The sequence below is a fragment of the Musca domestica genome, unplaced genomic scaffold (assembly GCF_030504385.1).
Source record: "Musca domestica strain aabys unplaced genomic scaffold, Musca_domestica.polishedcontigs.V.1.1 4, whole genome shotgun sequence".
Lineage (NCBI taxonomy): Eukaryota > Metazoa > Arthropoda > Insecta > Diptera > Muscidae > Musca > Musca domestica.
The window spans coordinates 19,731,209-19,747,389 of record NW_026712328.1 but is presented as its reverse complement, the minus strand read 5'-3'; the positions used below and the strand labels follow the sequence as shown (position 1 = coordinate 19,747,389).

At 34.0% G+C, this 16,181-nt stretch overlaps 1 long non-coding RNA gene across 1 annotated transcript in view; it reads left to right on the top strand.

Annotated features, from left to right (window-relative positions):
- LOC109612025 (uncharacterized) overlaps positions 1-13,622 on the top strand; it is a 32,811-nt gene extending 19,189 nt beyond the window's left edge. Inside the window, exon 4 of the long non-coding RNA XR_009343043.1 lies at positions 13,368-13,622. This is a non-coding gene — a long non-coding RNA (uncharacterized LOC109612025). The remainder of the gene's footprint in view (positions 1-13,367) is intronic.
- Positions 13,623-16,181: the final 2,559 nt, after the last annotated feature.

Here is a 16,181-nt window from a genome sequence, read left to right as displayed (position 1 = left end):
GTTATATGGGGGCTGTGCCAAAACCTGGACTTGCGTGTATGTAATGTTTCGCCGCCGGAGCTAGAATCCATTATGGCAAATAAATACCAATTTTTAGACTACTCCGTGTAGAATAATCCGACTTAGAATTTTATAGTCATTATGAATATATATACTTTTCTATATTGGGAAAAAAGTTTAAGATAACAAAAATGTTGCATATGTCATTGGTAAATTAGAAGTTACAAGTCTCTAGGTAGAGGGTTGTGTTTCTCAAATTTAATCATTCTGCCCAACCATGTAATTATTTTACCACGCCTAGATTCACGCAGCTCGGTGAGATAGAAAGATCGATACATAACTTCGTGCGTCCAGCACCAATATGTCGAGGTGTTACAAACTTTGCCCCAATTAAACTTATATAATACACTCAGCACATATTGTTGTAGGGTATAACAAGTTTTTTTGTTTAGTTTTAAAAACTGTTCAATTTTGATTCATGTAAAACAATGATCCTCATATAACGGTATCCTCATGTTAATGACATTTTGAAGGTCGTAGCTACAATTTGGTAAGTATCTAGCAGGAATATTTAGTTTTTACTGATATTCGTATATCGACAATGTAAAACTATCCTCCAATTCAATTTAAGTTTTTACATGGATGTGGGCATACATACTTCGGCAGGACCGAATTATTTTTAAAGTAATTAAAAAAATTAAATCAACATTTACTGACTTCTTGTAATTTATAGTCTCTTACCCATTGTAAAAAGAATGTTTGGTTACACCCTTGAGGTTGGCCGTAGATTTCTATTACTATATCTTGGATATTGCATTATTGGCTAAATTGGCCAGAAATCTGTGGAGGGTCAATTTAATAAATACATAAAAATCTACATAATTTTATCGTGGATTAGCACACATTTCTATGGGCGAGGGGGGGAACTAATCTTCTTTCTATTGTTTATGCAGGATTTCATTGAAACATGCTGTCCTTCGAACGTTCTCAGCCATATGACGGAACGTGAAATGTTTGAAAAAGAAAAAAAAAAAACATACGACAGCAATGGAACGACCAGGACAAGGGTGACTGATGTGATGGACAGACGTCGTCGCTCGTCAACTTGTGTCTGTGTCAGTGTGTACGCCACGCAGTACGCACCATTATGCGTATTTTGTATTCATTGTTATACTCCATTGTTCGAAACACACAGATTATGGGCTGTGCGTGTGTGAGTGAGTGTGCTGTATGACTCCCAATGATTATGGCCTGATGATGATCACAACTACAAGGATGAGATTGGCGGTGGTGGTGGCAGTGGTATTGTCTATAAAGGCTCTTGGTATTGGTGTGGTGGTTGCTTTACTTATTCCTATGGTGTCTAAATAGATGACTGGATGGATAGATGTCTCTCTGTGTGTATGTCACATTCCAATCTATATCAATCTTATGTTCACAATGACGGATGGCATTTGTCAATGTCAGACATTTTTGTTTTTTCTGTTTCAGTGAATTTCTAATGGCAGGAGTGTAACAAAAACGCATAACAACTTGACAAAAAAAAAAAATGTGGAAATTTTCATTGGGGGTTGCTCTTCGTACTGCCCTTACCATATCAGATATTTGTGTTTTTGTCACTATTGAAGTGATATTAAAGTGCCGTGTATAACGGCGAGGACAATTTCAGTAAGCCGATTTTTCAAAATTCATTAGAAATTTTGCTTCAAATGACATTGGTTTTAAAGACTGAGTTCATTTTTGTACATAGGGGAATATCTTCAGGAGAAAAGAGTACATACCATTTCATCAGTTATTTTTTACCCTCCACCATTTGGAAAGCTACACGGCCATTATTTCAATGGTATACTAAGTTAAAAAAAAGTCTGGAACGATCAAAAGTAGGTCAACGTCGACTATATGATATCCTACATAACAAATAAACCGATATATTGAGAATTTATATGAAGTATATAATACCAAATGTGAGCCTTTTTGGAAAGCGTATCATAGCTTTAGATCAATAATATACGAGAGGTACTTCTATAACCCCCAATCGATTTGCACCAAATTTGACAGATGTTTTTGTAACATTGTTATAGAATTTGTAAGCTTGTTATAGAGTGCTTGATATGGCTTCGAGGCGAATTACATTAAAAATGCGTTGAAATTCTGAAAAGTGCAAGAACTTACACCGCAAAGGAAAGAAAATAGACTCAGAAGAGCTAAAGAGTTGTTTCGCTTGGACGAAAGTGGTGAAGTGTTTTGGGTTTCTCCGATGAGAAAACATTCGTTGTCCAGCAGTTTGTAAACAAACAAACTTACCAAAGAGGTCAACTGAAAATGTGCACCTTCTGTCAGCCACCAGAACTGAAGGGCCGGCCATGTTGATGGTGTGGGCCGCCATAACAGCCAATGATCGCTCTCCGCTCGTATAATCGACCGTAGCATCAGAATAAATGCCGAATATTATCCAAAAATATTCTGGAGAGTGTATTAAAGTCTTGTCACGCAAACATTTTGGCCACAGACCTTGGCCAGTACCATCGCACTCAGCACGCGCTATCCAAGAATGGTTGCAAAATGAGGTTCCACCTTCATTTCCAGCGCACAATGGCCACCAAAATCGCCTGATACCAATCTGTTGGACTATTGTGTCTGGAGTGTTTTGGAAAGCAAGGTTGGCACTAAAAAATACCGAAGTGTCGATCACCTCAAGCAAGCGTTTCGCCGGGAATGGGCCAAAATACGACAGAGCAACTTTCGGGCAGCGTGTGATGTGTGAAAGAGACTTATATACCAAAATAGATGAAACATACCAAATTCAAGGTAATTGCTCCTACATTGAAGTCGGTGGTATGTGTTAAAATACATCCTGGACGAATATTAAACATATGTTGCACAATAAAATTTAAATCGGACGTAGATATAAATGGGAGCTAAATCTAAATTTGGATCGATTCTCACAAGAGGGTTCGTCCTTGGGCCAAACAACTGATTTGTGGAAAATTTAATCACAATGAGATAATAAATGCGACCTTCACCTTCTTCAAATTCTGAAAATACTAAGATTCAGGATGATCTGTTATATGGGAGCTACAAAAAGACTAGATCCTGTATAGGCAATTATCTGCCTTAGAAGGTTGTACCTATTGGGAACTCCAAAGACCAATCTTGAAACCATTCTATTGAAAAATGGATAGACAAATATTCTACCGCAGATAGCGGAAACTATTACGAATTCCAAATATTAAATTTGGGAAAATTCCCTAAAATAATGTATTTTAAACGATCCAAATACCTACTACAAATTGGACGTATATGGACAGTTCTCCGCTGGAAATCCAACCGCTGATTTACAGTCAATTCAGTGTATAACTATTGCCAAAATCCCAACAACCACCTACTTCACTTCGTTCGAAAACTAGGATGGGCATAGCAAAATCCACATAGAATAGATGGATTCTTCATCATATACTTTTTGCAGTATAATGTGCTAATTTCGAGGAGTTATAAACTGAATGACAAACCTAATATAACCTCCATAGCATGGCGGGGGGTATAAAAATGTCTACGAGGCAAAAAATTGTTTAACTTGGGAGTAGAGTGCAATTTAGTCAGACTCCGGTAAAAATATCATATCCTTGGTTCTGATCATATAGACCCTCTTTATTAAAATCAGTACAACCTAGGTCTGCTTTTTGAAATATACTCTTCTTAACGATGCTTTTTGATTTTAATTTTTCAGAATATGTTTCTTTTAGCCTCACCATATATACAATTTCAAAATGGTTACAGTATTTACAAAGAAGTAGGGGAGGGGGTCGGAGGCCCCGTCTATCCCTCTCCTTGATATGAACATTTTTTGGCACCTGCAATTTTTTTCTCTTTGGGTACTTCAAAATTGATTCGAATGTTTTCGTATAGTTTTACTTTTAACGGAAATATAATGCCATGTTTTTCCTAATGCTTTGTTGAGGAATTTTCATTTATTCAACACCCTTTCCATAGAATACGTTTATTATTTCTCTGTTCCAGAACCTGCAAAAATGTACAAGTTTTGCAATTTTAGTAGTGAAACTTTTCACATTCTTGTAGTTCTGGAACAGAGCATATATTGTTAGAAAAATGGACTTTTAAGAATATGTAAAAAAAAAAACATTTATAAAACTACCTTCAAATAAATTGAAAAATAGCTTCAAATAATTTAAATTTAGTGGGTCTATGGCTCTTAAAATATATACCTTTGAAATCAACATTTAATGGATCAAATCGCTCTTATAAAATCTGTAAATAGCTTCAATAAAATCTTGTAATCTTTCAGCGCTGAAAAACTATTGCACTTCCACTGACAGTTGAAAAAAAATTGTATAAATGAGACTAATATAAATCAACAAGCGCCGAACTTTCCAGCAACATTAAAGAATATGATCAATAACATATCGAAACTTAAACCTCGTATTCTAATATTGTAATCAAGGTTAATTTGTTTTTATTGGTTGTACTGTTGAAGACGCGAAAACAGCCACGCAAACCACTGTGAATGAATCACCCTTCTGCGGCTTCCAGTGTGTAGTGAAGAAGTGTAGTAAACTTCATGAATTTGACGAATTCCTTGTCAAATATTTATTTTTGTTATGCGTTTTTTTATTAAAATTATTTTCCAAAATTGGCTTCGTGCTCTTTCTGTTGTCCATATTCTTCTTGGTGTTAAATGGGAGTGTCAATCTTTGAAATTCTCTTAGGGGGATAGTAAAATCGGTGTGTGTGTTTGCTCAAGCCACATTTGAATTCCATTGTTTTCCATTACAAATATTTGCATTCTTTTGGGTAGACATCAGCACTCCACCATCATCACCCACCCTCACCTTTAGGTGGATGGATATTGACATTGGGGGACACGTTGTGGCATGTGTGAGGCATTAGTCATTTTTCTATTCGAATCTAGTGCATACTTTGTAATTCTAAGAAGGCAGCTACTGATGGGCGCATTCAGGGTTTGTTAGCTTCACCCCCTCTCCATGCTAGGGGTATAGTTATTGTTTGCATCTGGATGATGGTGGGAATTGTAGTTACTTTTGGTGGATTTTCGTATAAGAAAGTCTCTTTTAATGAGAAAATGTAAGTTATTGAAGCGTGAACATTGTAGAGTGCCATTCCGTATGATTTGCTACTGTTGATTTGATAAATGCCTGCTGTCAATTTGTATCCAACAACTGTTGTTATTTTTGGAGTTGCAGTGACGTAAGAATAAGGAAAAATATAGAAACTATGACATAGTATTTTATATGAAAAATCTGTATTAATTTTAAATTCATATAGAGTTTAATTCTAAATATTATAATAAATATAGAATGTAAACATCTTAAGCCAGTCGGAAAAAAATTACCGATACGAAGTTATTTTTCATAAATTATGTTATATTTACTTTTGAAATATATTGGGCTCTGGTATATATTGATGCTTAAATGTTTATAAACCCTTGAAATATTGATCCTAAACCCCCCATGTAGTACACCGATCATCATACATATCTCGTCATACCTATGAAAATCCGTCTTTCTATTAATGTTAACTTGTAGTGACTACAGCTGGCAATTATGGTCCGATCAGAGCAAGTGCCAGAATAGAAAAGTATTGCAAAATATTAAGAGAATGAAATGATCGAAAAACGAAAGTTTTCTTGATTTTACAGTCGCACTACAGGTCCAAATTATGGACCAAATCGACCAATGCAGTTAGAGTTTAAGACAGTGCAAATGCCTGCACGATATGTTGTTCTGAACTGAAAATCAGAGAACAAATTTAGGCCCGCCCTATTTCTTTAAAAGTAATTTATTTTAATATATTAGAAAAAAAGTATGAAAATGGGTTTCAAAACTATTCCACGTTTGATTCGATTGAAGACATGCCTTCCCTGAAATGTGTTAAAATAACACATAAATTTCGATCTATCAATATCAATCGGGAATCAACGCCCGATACTAGAATATTAATATTTGGTTTTTGGAAATTCGAAATAAAGGGGTACTAAAATGAACTAAAAATTTAATACTTTGATTGGACAAACGAAAAGAAATTAAATTTTGAAATTTGAATGATTGAGTGCAGGATTTATGTACCAAACGGTTTTTGAAAATTTGGAAATTTTTGGAAAAAGTTCTAAAATGGTACTAATTTTCCAAAATTGTACAATTTGGTATTTTGTATTTTTAAATGTGTACTAAGTGGTGAACTGCACTAAATTGTAATAAATTTGATTTTGGGTGAACGGATGAAGTTGAAATTTCAGAGTTGGTTTTGAAAATGTGTACTAAGTGTGTGTAGTAGTAGTATATTTGGTACAATTTAGTATTGGGTGAACAGATTGTTCTTGAAATATAAAATTTGGTATTAGGGTCGCTATTCAAGTGTAGCCTAAACATATAAAGTTGGTTTCGATAATATGTAATATAATTGTACGAAAAGTACTGAATGGTACTATATTTTATAAAAGAAAGTATATCAGATCAAGGTGTAGCTCATATTTTTAGGTAGAAATCGGTTACAATAAATTTATTTAAACGAATATCAATTTGAAATATTTATTGAAGGTGGATTTGTCAAGGAAGTGGTAGCAATATTCCATTCGGCAAATATTGAAAAATGAGCTCAGGGTAAAGCCATTGAAATTCCAAAAAGGTCAAGAAATTACACCGCAACAGAAAGAAAATATACTCAAAAGAGCTAAAGAGTTGCTTCGCTTGGCAGAAAGTGGTGAACTACCGAATTTGGTTTTCTCCGATGAGAAAACATAAGGTATCCAGCAGTTTGTAAACAAACAAAATAATCGTGTTTACTTGCCCAAGAGGTCAGCTGAAATGTGCACCTTCGGTTGGCCACCAGAAATCATGCAAAATGCGGCAAATGCGTTCTATAGGGTACAAAATGGTACTAATTTAGATTCAGTATGGATTGATCGATTGTTTGTTGCTAAATTTGGTATTGGATGGATAGAGCTGAAATTCTTATATTTGATATTAAGATCACTGTTGGTTTCTAGGGTTTACATATGAAGACGCTGAAATTGTTTTGGGCAGAAAAATTGGATGTGGGTCCATTTGCAATGGTAAATGTAAACATTTTCCTACTATTATTAAAAAAACAAGCAAGCAAAGGCTACAGTCGATTGGGGCCGACCGTTGAATACCCTACAACACTATAATAAACGATACAGTTTATATAGGCGAGATACTCGAAAGAATTCCACAAGATATTGTGACAAATAATAAAAGAAAACCATCAGGTTTCGTTCTCTAATTTTCGAATAATAGCAACTTAAACGAATTTGCTCATTTCGAATTTATTGGTAGATGTTGCACTTAAATGGTCTTCCTAGATCTGGAACCAATATTTCCCAAATACCTATAATCTCTTAGAAGTGGCACAAGATTAACATTTATTATTGGTTTTTGACTGAAACGCATCTATATGAGATACAGACATTTGACTATATTCTTCAACGAAATCAGCGTTAATGAAATAGTCAGAAGTGCGTCTTTCCTGTATTTGGGAATTCTCCAAAAAGTCACTGGAATGGACATTTTCGTATTTTGTCTACAAAAGTTGGCAGACTATTTCACACATTGAATATTTTTGGATGGCCATCCAAAACTGCTTGGCTTTTGCAATGTCCGGTAACCCACATTCAAATGTGCGTGAGGATTGGGCGATAATTACGATCTGCTGACACTTTTGCAGTTTTTTTGTCCATTTCAACCCCTAAATATATTGCGATCATCTCCAAAAAGAGTAGGCTTCTATTCTGACCCTCATCTTATCCCCATGCAAAATTTCGTAAGGATAGGGCCATAAATGCGATCTATATATGATATCCTGATATCCAAACTACTTAGTTTTGTTAGCTGTAGAAATATTACCAAATGTTTAATTCAAAATGAAAATATGCTAAAAATGTGACAAAATTGAAAAAAATATGAGAAAATTTTACAAAATCAATATTTTCATCTTTAGAGAGATATTTTTATGCGATTTTTTAGACGTTGTTTTCTTCCTGCCAAGAGGCCATTCTGAATTAATGAGAACTGTCGAAATCAGTTCAGCCGTTCTCGACATATAAGAGATCTTTCAAGCATATCTTCTTTGATAGACATATATATCGCACATATTTTGCTATATATCCGTTTTGTTGGATGTTAACATCAATGTAAAGATCAGAAGTAACCTTGTCATGGCTTTGTGATTTTGCCGGGATTTAAAATATTCGCGGTTTAATGAAAAATTTTGAATTTTTTCAACACAAAAGATATGGTCTATTTTACCCGCTAAATATTATCCGATGACCACCCAAATTGGTAGGCTTCTTCCCCGCCCTAAACTCTAGCTACATGCGAAGTTCCGCGTCGATTGGTCTATAATTGCGACCTGTATAGCTACTGCAAAATCCGACATTTTTCAGTATTTGGTCCATTTCGACCCCTAAATATTATGTGATCATCTCCAAAAGAAATAGGGTTCTATTCTGACCCTAGACCCACCTTCATTCTAAATTTCGTGAAGATCGGGCCATAATTGCGACCTGTAGAGTGATTACAAATTAACATGGACAGACGGACAGACGGACGGACGGACATACATAGCTAGATCGACTCAACTCGGCGAGATAGGAAGATCCATATATAGGTTCCTATGTGGGAAGTCAATATTTCGAGGTGTTACATAATTTTTGGCCCAATCAAACTTATAATACCCCCAACACATAGTGTTGTAGGGTATAATAAGTGAATAATAATTAACACCTTGAATGTTTGAAAATCTAGTACGAAGCATGAGGTTTTGATTAAAAAAATTTGTTCAAACTGAAAAAATTTAGCACTTTGAATACTAAAAAGGTTTAACACACTTGAATCGAAACTAAAATTGGAAAGTTGAATTTTGGCCGACGAAGTAGCTTACTCTAGTAGAGAACATTTCAATTTACGCTATCATCCAAATAGCGCATTCCACCCCAAGTATTGAGCGCCAATTTGAACCACAGTGCTAACAATTGTTACAAAGATTAAATAATTTACAGAACTTCTCTTGATCTCTCATTGAAAGTAAAATAGCATATCCTACATGCTATACCTTTTTAACAAATACATTGGAAAATTAAACTATACGCCCCTGAGAAACCTTCAATTCAAATTACTTATTTAATAAAATTCGAATAAAATTCAATTTACGAAATGAAAAACCTACCATTGCAAACAAAGAAGTCTAGTACAGATGTTAATGTTTCAATTCGGGCCACAACTTGTTTCAATTCATTCTATTTTCACACATAGTAATTTTAATTACACACAATCATCATATATTTTTCAAGGATACCCAACAGAAGAAAATGAGCATGATGGAATCGTCTGAAAACAAAATATGTTATCATACCAAAAAGCTAGCTTACTGCCCATCCTACTTCCCGCCAGCTCCTCTTACGAGTTACACCGAAGTTGGACAATAGCAGCAGTGGCACAGGCATCACTTTTAATGCTTAATCGAAACCACCCTGAGGTCCTTTTTGTCGGTTATGCCATTGTGTAATCCCTTGATATGATTGCTACGAATTTTCGTTTTGAATTTCTAAGTGAACAGCAACAATAACAACAATAGCAATGGCAAAAGATTCACATTCATGCCATGATCCGCTCTGGTCATGCCGGCAAAATTTAGTTGCGTAGCTTAACTTTGGCCATAATAAGAGTTTCATCTGTGAGATTACAGGAATACTTTGAAACATTCAGAGACAGACATAGCCTTCAGAAATAGCTGTGGTGGTGGTACCCTGGAGATGATTGCTAGGATGATGGTGATGCTATCCATGGTAGTGATGGTTGGTTGGTATCCTTTTTGTTGTTTGTAAACTCGTACTATTCGAGCTGTGTACGTCATAGATTAATGACAGCTATTCATCAAAATCACTCGATGGACATGACGAGAACAAAGTGTGCACAAAAAAAGACAGCGTGTGGAAAGGACACAGGGATGAATAGAATTCGAAAGAAATTCAAGTAGATAGGATTTTGTGTTTAACTAACTTTTTTTATATTCTGTTTTGGTTAGAGTTGTTATAGAATATATGTATTTAATGGTATATGTTTTTGTGGCTAATAAATAAAAATAAAAATCGTACGTATACATACACACAAAATATATAACATAATTCTTCCGAACGCTATGAAGTAGATTAATAAAATTTTACTCAAATGAATTATAAGTATTGAAAATGGACCACAGAGGTCCACGTTTTCGCATAGACCCACACAACGGTACTTCCCGATTTTAGTTACATTATTCAATGGAATTGTTTTATTTATTCTTTTAAAATTTTATAAACTGCAGTTTCTAGTACCTTCTATGACAGGAAATTCCTTACACAGTCTCTGTATATCCACATATATATAGATGCATTGAAACGCAATTAATTTCGGCCGAACTGCAAAATTTCAAAAAATGTAGTTGAAAGTTACAGCTTAAATTATTAAAATTCCGAATATCTGGCGGCACAGTTTAATGGAGGCGATATGAAAACGTGCACTTCTGAAACCAATTAGCTGCCTGCGAAGGCGATGCCTATTTCGAGTTTGAGAACATAGGGAGGTGATGCTATGTGGTAGTAGGAAGTGTTACTAATTGCAAATTACAAATATCACATTTAAAACAATTCCGTGATATAAATCATAAAAAAATCCGAATTTCGTTAGGTGCAGTCATATGGGTATCATACGAACGTATTGGACCTGTATAGATAACTAGCGGAACGCGGGGCGCTTCGCTACACTTTTTGATTTTATATGCATTCAAAATTTTATATACGAATAATTTGTGGTTTTTAAAGAAAAATGTCCTTGCGATTTACTATTTATCACAGCAAATACCAAGGGTAGAGGAAACTGCATTTTTATACCCTCCAGCATAGTATGGAGTGTATATTAAGTTTGTCGCTCCGTTTGTAACACCTCGAAATATACATTTTAGACCCCACAAATATATATATATATATTCTTGATCAGCATAAAATTCTATGTCGATTTAGCAATGTCCGTCCGACTGTCCGTCTGAGGAAATCACTCTAGCTTTGGAACGAAATGAAGTACGTTGATAAAATTTTATTCAAATGTGTATTATGTCTGCAGGACTTTTGGTATTGAAAATGGGCCATGTAGGTCCACGTCTTCGTATAGCCCCCATATAACGGTACCTCCCAAAATGCGGTATTTTGATGATTTTAGTATTTGAATTTCATAATTAATACTACAGCCTATGACAGAAAATTGTCTGTGCAGGTCCACATTTTCGTATAGCCCCCATATAGCGGAACCCCCGATATTCGGTATTTTGATGATTTTATCGACATTATTTACCGGAATTTTTTTTAAAATTTTGTATTAGAAGTTCGTAATGGATACTACAGCCTATGATCGAAAATTGTTTGTGCAGGTCCACGTTTTATAACCCCCATGATGATTTTAGATTTTTATCAAGTTTCGCATTTGAATATTGTAATAGCTTGTGACAAAAGTTGCCTATGCAGGTCTACGTCGTCGTATAGACCATAATATACGACTACATTCGGTATTTTTAAGATTTTAACAAAATTTTTAACGTTTTTTTTTTTTTTTTGTTTTGAAAATTTTTAAATTTTTACCAAACGGTGAAGGGCTTTTTTACTTGTTTAAAGTTGAACTGGGTTTCTGTTCCTATTAGAGGGATTCGATGTAGCACCACAACTGAACCGACGTTCTTCCCGTGAGAATCGTAGCCTCAATTAAATTATTGTGTAGTTTTTTTTTTAATATTAGCCTAATAGCATTGCAAAGGCGTGGTGGTCTTTGTTTCCTAATAAAATAATATCCAAATCTGAAAAAATATTGTCCTATGATTGAAATTACTACAAAGTATTAAGAAAATTATTATTATTATTATTATTATTATTATTATTATTATTATTATTATTATTATTATTATTATTATTATTATTATTATTATTATTATTATTATTATTATTATTATTATTATTATTATTATTATTATTATTATTATTATTATTATTATTATTATTATTATTATTATTATTATTATTATAACTCTACATTAAGAGGTCACTCACGTTTATTGTCTACATGGAAAGTTCCTCCAGAACTATACACCGATAAATTGGGTAAATAGTATCATCGACTTTGACGGAAGTTATAACAACATTTTGTTTGTTTATTGTCGAAAATATGAAGAATTAACAACACGTTAAGTTCAGCCGTGCAGAACTTTTAATACCTATCCCAAGAGCCTGCAGTACTCAAACAAGCTATACTTATTTAAACTGTCAATGCCTTATAACTCTGTTGGAGAACATGTTAAAAACTTGAAATCTTAAAATACTATAAGGGGCGGCAATGATATAAAAGGACATAGCAAAGCTTGAACCCACATAGATCACTTTCTGTTACAGGGTTTTGTAATAATTACATTGAAAATGTGACAATTATCATAAAAATTCGCGATATCGGGAAGTACCCTTAATGGGGGATGCAGAAAAACGTGGACCTATATAGACAGTGTTTCGTCGTCACATGTGGACGAATTTAAAGACAGTAATCCAAACAACACTTTCGGTGAAAATATGGCATAAATCATAAAAATACTGGATACCTTGAGGTACCGTTATATGGGGACTACAGGAAAACGTAGATATATAGACAATGTTTTGCCAAAGGTGGTAGAATCCACTAGGAAATCTAAATACCGAATATGAAACAAAATACATTAGAAGATGAGATTTAAATCGATAAAATACCGTATATCGGGAATTCATTCACTTTTGCCAACTCCTATTTTTGGCCACCGTCACTATGAACGTGTTTCGATATACGGTAAGTTGTTGATTTAGAAAAACTAGCACTGTAAGTAAGTTATTCTCTAACCCTCTCTAACTAGTTCATATATTATGTTTAGTAATACAAGTCGCATATAACACTATTTTCACTCATTTCCAAAAAAATGCTATATGCAAACGAATTTTTCACAAAACCGGTAAATGACGTGTGTCATATGTGGTATGGATGAGAAAAAAACTAAACTTGTGGACGATGGACCCTCACCCTTTTAATGGAGATCCCATGCATATCTAAATTTTTCTCTTACAACTATTCTTCGTTTATATTAAGATAGGGTGTTTCTAACTTTGCAGAAGTCGAATTCATTGAAAAATAGGTTAAGTGTTCGAATATCCGAAATTTCATAAAAATATTCTATGCTTTCTAGTTTTGACTAAATACACAATCTCAAAAACTGTTTAAATATTGCGCATTACCTTCATTACATGAAATAATATGTTTTTTTTAATTTTCTTCCAGTTGTTGTCACTTCGTGTATGGCAATTAATCAATTGGAAGAATTCGGAAGGCGATATGACGCCATATGTTGCCTGTGCGTCATATTCATTTCAAATTGGAATTTGAAACATCACGGAATTTTCTAAACGCAATGAACCATGGATTCGTATCAAATATCTCACAATTAACGAAGTTCGACGTGGCATATGCAGCACACACTGAATACAATACTGCTAAAATATTTAAATATAAATAAATTAACATATATGAATTGTACATTTTCATTTTTGAAATTAATTAAAAAGAGATGTGTTGGTGAGTGTTTTAAAATTAAATAGATACACCGGGTTGGGTTTGGCAGTTTGATGTGCGTAATGTCAAAATAAAGCTACTGGGCTTAAGGAATTTCAGAAAATTTTGCAAAAATTTGCCTACAAACACACATACATTCGTACAGGTTTAGGTTCAGCCGGGCCGAACTTTGTATACCCATTTGGTACAAAATTGGCAATTTTCAAAAAAATAAAATCCGTTAAAAATTCTGTTAAAATCTTAAAAATACCGAATGTCTATACGACGACGTGGATCTGCATAGGTAACTTTTGTCACATGTTATTACATGTGAAACTTGAAAAAAATCTGTTTATAATGTAGCTAAAATGCTGAATAAAAGGAGGCACCATGGGGGTTTTAAACGTGGAACTGCACATACAATTTTCTGGCATAGGTTGTAGTATCCATTAGGAACTTCAAATACAAAATTTGAAATTATTCCGGTAAATAATGTCGCTAAAATCATCAAAATACCGAATATGGGGTTCCGTTATATGAGGCTATACGAAGACGTGGAGCTGCACAGACAATTTTCTGTCATAGGCTGTAGTATTCATTACGAACTTCAAATACTAAATTTGAAATGGTTCCGGTAAATAATGTCGCTAAAATTGTCAAAATACCGAATATCGGGAGGTACCTTTATATGGGGGCTATATGAAGACGTGGACATACATACATGGCTCATTTTCTGTCTTAGGATGTAGTATCCATTACAAACTTCAAATACTAAATTTGAAACAATTCCGATTAATAATGTCGCTAAAATCATCAAAATACCGAATATCGGGAGGTACCTTTATATGGGGGCTATGCGAAGACGTGGAGCTACATGGTCCATTTTCAACACTAAAAGTCACAATACACATTTGAGTAAAATTTTATCAACGTACTTCATTTCGTTCGGATGCTGGAGTGATTTCCACAGACGGATAGACGGAAATTGCTAAATCGACATAGAATTTTATGCTGAACAAGAATATATGACAAACTTACTCCAATGACAAACTTCATACTATAGTAGAGGGTATAAAAATACAGACACCTACCCAAATTAAAAGTAAATATATTTTTACTTGAATACTCTAAAACAATGCAGGCATATAAAATTTAAATATTTCTGAACACACACACCCTCTGTTGTTCCTCTAGAACATTGTATTTTGAATTTAAAAATGTCTTGTCTTACTTAATTCTCAATTGAGAACTGATTAATAACTATTGTCACACCGCAGTCTTAAGGAAACACGTCTAAATGACTTTAAGGGATATTCACAAATGCATACATACATATATACATAAAGTAATCGAAAGTAAGAACAGACTGTAATGCAGTTATTGTTTATAATATTGTAGTTGTTGTAATTCGATAAAGTACAAAGTGTTTGTAAGTTTTTAGGATCTTCGTTTCCATTCTCTTGCCTCACCAACACTAAAATAAGTTTTACATTTCTGGAGACTCCACCATTGACAGGCGCATTCTTGTGTTGTAATGCTAATGTATGGCAGTGGGACTTATTTTGGGTATTGAAATCAAAACTTTGTTGTCCCTCGTTATTTGAACACAGAATTCTCGAGACAAAGCAATTAATAATAATTCTTGGAGTTCAGTTTTTTATGTTTGCCTTATAGTATAACGTCGCGGTTTCTGTGTTTCGGTTTTGTTTTACATGCCAACAAATAAAAATATCAGCATTTATTTCACATTTAGTTGACGGAATGATGTATACGAAGTTCCTATAATGCATTTTAGTCAAATTGAAGAGAATTTTATAATTTTCTTTTATTGTACTATTGGATAAAATTTAGTGCAATCTGCAAGATAGAAGAATTGGGAGGAAGAGATTGTCAATGGGTCAGCTTTTAGAATTGATCTAAAACCTAAGAAGTAGTGAATTTTTTCTTACTTTGATAAAAATACGGGGCTTTGATGTTCATATTCTTTCAAACATTCCACAAAACAGATTTATTTTCTGGGTAAGTTTTAATTATCAAATTTCTGGCTAGAGAGATATATATATATTTTGATACGGCCAAAACATGACATACCTGGGTCTCTTTGGACCAAATTCGTTTCAGGACATTTCGAAACTGTCTGTCTGGCTGGTGCGCACAATAACTTTGAAAGGGAGTATGCGATTTGGTCCAAACTTGATACATCGCAATATTATTATCAAACTTATATCGAGTTCGGAGATGTGCAATATCGTTCAACTCCTTCTGGAGTCAAAATGTTCAAAAAATATTTGACTGCACATAAAGAGAAACGATAATCCGATTTTGCTCCAATTATTCAAATCCTAATATTTTCATCAATGCTAGATCAGGTGCGAAAATAGACAATATCGGTCCACTACCACCGATATATAGTGATCAAGATTGGGTGTTAACATTTTTTAGTGAATTTATTAAGAAGTATGACTATAAAATGTGATAAACTTTTTGCTGAAGAGCACCATGAGATCGGCTGTTATATTTGTTTGTATCTTGTGTGGCTTATCT